Below are 8098 nucleotides of genomic sequence, written 5' to 3'. Positions count from 1 at the left end.
AACTTCTACCAATCTGATTTAGTGAGTGTTGGCACCTCCCATAAGTAACCATGCAACTCTTGAGAGGAAATCCCATGAACTTTCCTATGTCTCGAACTATAGAAATAAGGCATACCTTGGAGAGATTTACACAATCCAACCTTTATCAATCCCTTTTAGCAAAGAGCCTTTGACTTTCCTATATTAACCACAAGCCTTGAGTGCTTTCCAAAATAAGCAAGGATTTTGTAGACAACGTCAAGTTGCGAGCACCTACCCTTACAAAAGAGGAGAACTTCATCTGCGAAAAGAATATGGGATAAAAGAACTGGATGCCAAGAATTTCATTCACCACTCTCTGAATTTAGATCGACAATCTCTCATTGCTTAAAATAAACAAATATGGAGCCATGAGATCTCCTTGCTGGAGGCCCATACCCGGTTGGATCCAAGGAAGATGAGACTCATTCCATAGAAGAACAAATTTAGAGGATGTAACATGTGGCATCCACCATAATGACACTAAAATTCACTACTTTTTTGAACAAGTTAAAATCTTTTCTTGCAGCAACTCACTTCTCCACTCAAGATCTTTACAACTTATCCTCACCTTAACTCAATTATAAATCTTGGAGGGAATATCCCCCATTTCATATTACACTCCAAATCAAAACCTATTGCTAACTACATGACATCGCATGAACGTGAATCGTCTCTCCTAACCCATCGAAGGTTACCATGGCACTAGCTTGGGTGCATAACACGTTTAACCTGAGCCATGTGGTCATCTCAATACATGTACCTGAAAATATTAACCATGGGAAGGGAGTGATTGTAAGGCCCTAAGTTCAACTTGGAACAAATTTTATGGAAGTTTGAATAAAATTGAAGTTTTTGGCTATGTTTGATAACTGGCAGATTTGAACTGTCAACTTGGGTGAATTTTTAGAGGGTCTTAACGACTTCATTTGGGAAAACTTCCTTCATGAGAGTTGTAGCCCTTTAAGTCTAGAAAATTCTCGAAGTGGAATCAGGTCATTCCGACCTCTGTAGCTCGAGATATCATCGGTTTAGTGACGATGGTCCTGGCTGTACAGTACCAGCGAATTTAATTGTTTTGTTTCCTTTCAATTCCGAGTGTGATCGTGATATTACTAAAAAGGGCTGAGGGTTTTGATTAGTTTCAGACCTGAGTAAGTTCTTAAGTGATGGGGTCAAGGGTTTTGACTTGGGTCGGGCTTGAAGGAAAACAAACCCTAGCCCAAGAGAGGGAGAGAGGGGACGCGGGCTATGTAGGGTTTTGGGGGGGAAAGGGGTTTCTTTTCACACTATTCTGAAGAAAGAAACCTGGTGCACTTCTGAAACACGTAAAACAGAGGAGAAAGAGTGAGAGAAACTTTCCCCTTGCACCCTAGCCGTCACCGTCCCAAGCCCCACCACCGTCGACGTGTTCGCACAAGAGGGAGAAGGAGTTCGCGAGCGAGAGGGAGAGAGGAAGGTCACGCGTGGGAGAAGAGGAGAGAAACCAGAACCTTGCTCTTCAATTTCATCTTTTCTTCAAGCCTAAGGACAAAGGTAAGGGCTGGTCCTAGGATTGGGTAGATTGCCTAGGGTATTTGCCATGTTTTACTATGAGAAAAGCCACGAACATGATTGCTTTTGCAAGAGTTTTGTGTTCATGATGCTTGCTGTTTTTTTTGCCTTGAGATCTTGATGTTTTGCTTCTGATTTGAGATGAAATGTTGATGCCATGATTCTCCATTAATCATCACTACAACTACCGTTTCTTCTATGACTTTGCTTGATTAAAATGATTGAAGATTTATATGCTTAGATCTGCCTTTTGTGCTAGAATTGATGGTTATCTTGGTTCTGGAAATTTAAGCATGATATATGATATATGATATGTGGTTCTTGCTGCTGGAATATGGTTTAAAACTCTGGGACTTGAATGGTTGAAAAATTAATTTGAAGGCAAAAGTATCTCTGCCAGTTTCCTGTACTGGACAGCGAGTTTTGGAGCTTAATTACACCTAATTTGGGGTCTCAAATGAAAAAGGGATAAACTGGAAAATTGTAGATTTTCGAATTGGATTTCTATGCATATAAAGAACATAATTTTTGGTCTAGTAATGAGGTCTGGAGGTCGATCTTAGTGACTGTTGCACCTGCTGTTCTTCCTGTACCGGACAGCAAGCTTTAAGGCCTAATATCACCTAATTCTGGATCTCAAATGGAAAAGTGATAAACTATAAAAGTGTAGAGTTTCCAATTATCTTTCCATTCATGTATCATGTGAATTTTGTGGCTAAGTATTGCGGTCTGTAGACCAGTTTTAGTACACGCTGCACCTGTTGTCCAAAAACACTAAATTTGAGAAATTGTTGGAAATGTTAGTAACATGTGATTAGGGACCTTTGTGAGATTTTTATATGATGATATCTGTAAACTGAGCCTCTGGAATTTGTAAATAATTTGTGAATTTGGGAGGCCCTGATTATTTCTATGCTTTGCATGAAGTTTAGTTGTGACTTGTTTAGGAGGTCGCTCACCCAGCTGTAATTCCTCCTAGTGTGACTGTTATTTCTTGACGTTGTAATCTGATACGATATTAACTCATAAGACTCTAGGATTGACATTAGAGCCTTAAACACCAAGAGAATGAATTTATAACTCTCTTGCAAGTAAATGTGAATAATTTGGACATAGGTCAGGTAGACTATGGTCCATGAGAACGATGGTACCTTGCACGCGAGGGAGTTATTTGGGTTGACTGCGGTCTCCCGTGAACCTTGTGGGCCGGTGTGGCTTCACGTGATTTGGTTGACTACGGTCACCGTGAACTTTTGTGGATCATTGCGGCTCCACGTGATTTGGTTGACTGCGGTCACCGTGATAACCGTGCCTCTGCGGAAGCACGAAGATGGCCATGGAAGTTTTGGTGGGTTGTGTGAAGTGAGATTCCGTTAATAACTGACTCTTTCCCATAAAAGACATATAATGTACTTATATTATGTTGTTGTTGATTTTGTCATTATCATTCTTTTTGTTGGACCTGACCCTGCTTGTTTGCTATGTGTTTATTTGGGGGGGGTAGATGGTCGTGAAGATAATGGCGATGACTCATTCTTGGGAGTTGATGCTACGTGACGTGCCAATACCGGAGGACGACTACACTTCAGAGGAAGAGGAAGAGGCTAAGGAATAGGGTTTTGGTTGAGAGTCTTTTGTTTTCTGTTGGGGTTGAGAGTTTCCGAAGTGTTGGTATCGAACAATTTTATTGCTTAAATTCGAATGAACAAGTTTTGATGTAATCTTTATTTTCATTCAGGCCTTTGATTCGTACTCTTTACAGTTGGTTATTTAAAAAGTTTTACGATGTTGGTTACTTCCGCGTGTTTTTGGAAAGGTTATGTTTCAAGAGTTTTCGTAAAATGAAAGGTTTGTCATTAATTGAAGATTAATAAGTGAATCGACGAAAACTCTTTACGAAAATTGGTTAATTAGTTACTGTGTAACACTCGAGAAATCGGGGCGTTACAGTGATCCCTCAACAAAGCCAATAACAAGAATAGAGGCATAAGTCCCAACTAGGGCTACATGCAAACCAATCAGACATGTGATACCAACTAATCAGTCAATTATATAACTCACTAAACATAGGCAATCATTATATCAACATATCACAAGATTATCAATTAAAAACCACAACACCAATGTCCATATATGAAATGAACATGCATGGAACCTCATGACCAATATCACAATCTACGAATGTAGGGTCCTCTCTAGGCAAAACATGTCTTTCACACTTCGGATCACTGCTCGAGAACATAGGCGCCAACTCCAGTCCACTTCCTTTATCGAGGATTTGAATACCATATTAATTTTCAGTAGGGATGACACAACCTCTCATGTCCATCACACTCGACTAGCTTGAACAAGGGGATCTTCAAACGCACAATACATCGGCCTAGTGTTGAGTCGCACCATTGGTTTGTCCCCTGGAATTTTCACCTCTGGAAAGGCCACCTTAGGTATCTCGGGAATCCACATTGAGTGCACATTAGTTTTCCCGTGCAAGTTATCGTGCAATCCTACTCCTTATTCCTCCACCATCTCAATACAATGATGCATGATCATAGATACACACAAGTACCAATCATCTTTCACTTATACCCGCATTCTCTGCTTAAACACACTAAGTTAGCACACCTAATCATTTTCCCTAGGCTTGTCCCTTATCGGTCAACCTTATATGGGAAGGGCATCTTTCACTATGAGCATAACCTCCATCTCATTACATGGGCATTATCTCTGTTTTATTAGATGGGCATATCTCATATCTCCGCCTTGCTAGACGAGCATACCACATATGTCAAAGATTATCACCAACACACCTCAGACTTTCAAAAATCAATTCTCTCATGCTACGTGATATGTCTCATACTATAACATGTATCACTCATGTTGATTGTTAGTCCAAGGTACGTGGTAACTCTGAGCTATATCCTTGGGACCTGCCTATGCAGTTAACCTCTTCCTTTATCATAACTTGCATAAAACAATGGAAGACCCCAAAATATTCATAACTTCTTCTTCATGAGTTTTGCAACCTACTGTATGGGGTATTCCTAAAGAATTTAATCATTTCTTGAAAAATATATTTAATTGTATAGACTTCTATCTTCGTGTGCACATTACATATTCTCTCGGCTCAAGTTATCCATTATGTTATACATCTTAATAACTCATGCCTCCTCGACAATATGTCCGCTTCTCTATGATACCATATCCTTAGGTGGGAGAATCTTCATCACATTCATCAATGCAACATCCAACATGTCACAAATACTTCCCATGTCACATATTTATCTCAAGATATTCATGGAATATCATCACATCATTCATCTTATATGAATCACAGTACATAACATACCATAGTATTATCCTATTGTGAATCCTCATATCATCATGACATTCATTGTATCATTCAATTATCCATCTCAACATATATCATACTATCAATATAGCATGTTATTAATCATATAGCCATAACACACATAAATAATCATAATTTCATTCACATATCATGTCATTCAATTGACCATCTTAAGATATCACACATCATCAATATATCATGTTATCACACAGCCGACCAAAACACACATAATCATATGATCGGCTAACAATAGCAAACAATCATTGACAAACCAATCGAAAGCAACTCGGGGTAAGCATTATGACAAGACTCTCAATATTGGCCAAGAGGTAATTCATCATCTCTAATCTTGTCATCCAGTGCACATCACTGGGGATCGCTTGTAATCCTCATACAAAGTCTTGTGTCAATTCCTAGAGTGACATTGACTCCAATAGTTCAATATTATAGAGAATATATCATAATACACTTTATACTAAAACCGCAGAGGAAATTTTAAGCTGAGCAAGTCTAACTCGACTACTCTAGATAGACTTGAGGGTGGTAATAAAATATATATCAAGTCTCATGTAGGTGTTTCAAGTCTGAGTAACTTAAGGTTTTTGGACTATTTCACACATCCACTCACACTACTCCAACTCACTCCATTACCTTATGAAACATTATGGGCCTTGTGTGCTACTAAAAACCTAACAGTGGTATAAGAGCTCACTTGCCTAATGATCCAGATTCAGGAAAAAAAAGGACTCATAAGAAAAAAAAAACTATCAGCTAAAAATAAATAGTCACTGGCTTCTTAGACTGAAGTTCACACATAATGAGCACAAATCCAGAATAACGGTCTTTGAGATTCCGCAAGTCCAGACTAAGTAAGTCTAATTCGACTGCTCCGCAAGTCCATACTGAGTAAGTCTAATTCGAATACTCGTGGAACAGGTTTTATATGTGCAGGTCGATATAATGGACATGGTGGTAAGTAAAACACTGGTTTTCCTACAAAGCAACAACACCTCTCAGAATGATAGAAACAACGTTAAAACACTCAGACCAATGAGAATAAAATTACTTGCTAGATTTATAATAGACAAAACCACAATGCCATTGATTGCTGGTACATATATGACTATTCTTATCAGTCAGAAGATTTTCCACAAGCCCTTGCTGCCTTTGCTCTTAATGACACAAATGACCAGTCTTTCATTGTAGACTCTGGAGCCACATCCCACATGATTCATGATGCAGTTAACTTATCTTATATTAGGCCCTATTATGGAAATGATGTGATTTATGTGGGTGATGGAAATACCTTATGTGACGACCAAACTCACACCCTACCTAAACTATAAAATAAGAATATCTCCAGAAAACAACACTTTTATTGATGAACTTTGAAAAAAGTACAAGACCTTTGGGTCAGAATTCATCGATGTACAATTGATAGTCTGAGAACGTCTCCAGGAAAGTTAGCCGCGCTAAGCGTCATTAAAAGCCATTCCTTTCCTTAGACAAGACGTCCCAGAGTCTCGCATGGACTCCTCTAAATCTTTCCCGATTACTTTGACAAACTTAATTACAAGTGGACAGTCTTTACAAAGGAAGGTAGTACTCACAGTATCTCCAGTAGGGGTTGATACTATGAGTTTACGAACTAAGGATTGCGTGGCCAAACGCAATCGTTTCACGAGATCAACAACAATGAAAGAATGGGTAGCACCAGAATCATACAAAACAACTAAAGGAATGCCATTCATAAAACATGTACCTTGAATCTGATCTTCGGTTGGTTCTAGGTCTGCTCCAGTCAGAGTGAAGACGCGTCCTCGGGCAGGCGCCTTGTTGTTCTCCTTCTTCCCTTTGTTGTTATTGTTGTTGTTGCGATTGCCAGCTCCTCCACGTTCATTGTTGGAAGACTCCACTTTAGGATTTGGGCAATTTATACTGACATGCCCTAGCTGTTTGCACCGGTAACATATGGCTTGGGTGTGAGGAAATTCATACCGGTAATGGTTTCCTCCACAATATAACATCGAAGGATTTTGTTTTTCTCACTAGAAGAAGAACTTTGCGATCGGAAGGCTTTCTGAAATGGTTTCTTTTTATCAATTCCTCCTCGAAAGTTCTTCTGAGGGCCGAGGGTTTTAAGGTACTCCTTTCTCTGTTTGTCGTCATTCTCGAATATGCAGCATTTGTCCACCAACGTATAAAAAATTTCGAATCTGCTGGTACCCAATGGCAGCTTTGATGTCTGGCCTCAATCCGTTTTCCAAACTTAATACATTTGGAGTTTTCATTTGCAGCATCGCGGTACGAGGGATGAAATTGAGCCAGTTCCTCAAATTTAGCTGCATATTGCCCAATAGTCATATTTCCCTGTTTCAGCTCCAAAAATTCAACTTCCTTTCGGGCCTTGACGTCTTCAGGGAAGTATTTCTCCATAAATACTCTTTTAAACTCTATCCAAGTCATCAGGTTAGCTTGGATCATCCTTGGTTTAGCCTGGGTCCACCAGGTTTCAGCTTCTCCCTCTAGCAGATAACTGGCATAATTCACCTTCTGATTATCGGTGCAGTTCATCGAGTTGAGAGTCTTTTCTACTTGGGTCATCCATTTATAAGCTCCGTCAGGATTGTACTCCCCTTTGAAAGTTGGAGGGTCCGTTTCAAAAATTTATCAAGTCCACGATGTTCTCCTCCTGGAGCAGCATGAGCCCCTTGCATGAACTGTGCCTGTGCCCTTAAAACTTCAGTTAGACCATTTAGAGCGGCAGCAAGATCGGCGTTAATGTTTGCGGGTCTACCTCTACCAGCCATTCTTCACCTGCAACAAACCTAAGGTTAAAACCGTCTAAACCTTACTTATTCTTATTCATAACCTAAGCCCTTGACTCTAGACTCTCAGAAGCACGTCAGACCCTAACCCTAGCCTAGAAAGACCAGCTCTGATACCACCCTTGTGACGACCAAACTCACACCCTACCTAAACTACAAAATAAGAATATCCCAGAAAACAACACTTTTATTGATGAACTTTGAAAAAAGTACAAGACCTTTGGGTCAGAATTCATCGATGTCCAATTGATAGTCTGAGAACGTCTCCAGGAAAGTTAGCCGCGCTAAGCGTCATTAAAAGCAATTCCTTTCCTTAGACAAGACGTCCCAGAGTCTCACATGGACTCCT

The 8098-nt window shown here is 39.7% G+C and overlaps 1 long non-coding RNA gene across 1 annotated transcript; it reads left to right on the top strand.

Annotated features, from left to right (window-relative positions):
- The first annotated feature begins 1300 nt into the window (after positions 1–1300).
- Positions 1301–3318, top strand: LOC130713943 (uncharacterized). Its single transcript, XR_009011078.1, has 2 exons — positions 1301–1554; positions 3077–3318. It is a non-coding gene; the product is annotated as an uncharacterized LOC130713943 (long non-coding RNA).
- The last annotated feature ends 4780 nt before the right edge of the window (positions 3319–8098 follow it).

The sequence above is a fragment of the Lotus japonicus genome, chromosome 4 (genome assembly GCF_012489685.1).
Source record: "Lotus japonicus ecotype B-129 chromosome 4, LjGifu_v1.2".
NCBI lineage: Eukaryota > Viridiplantae > Streptophyta > Magnoliopsida > Fabales > Fabaceae > Lotus > Lotus japonicus.
The sequence above is the reverse complement of the archived record's forward strand: the minus strand, read 5'-3'. Positions and strand labels throughout refer to the sequence as shown.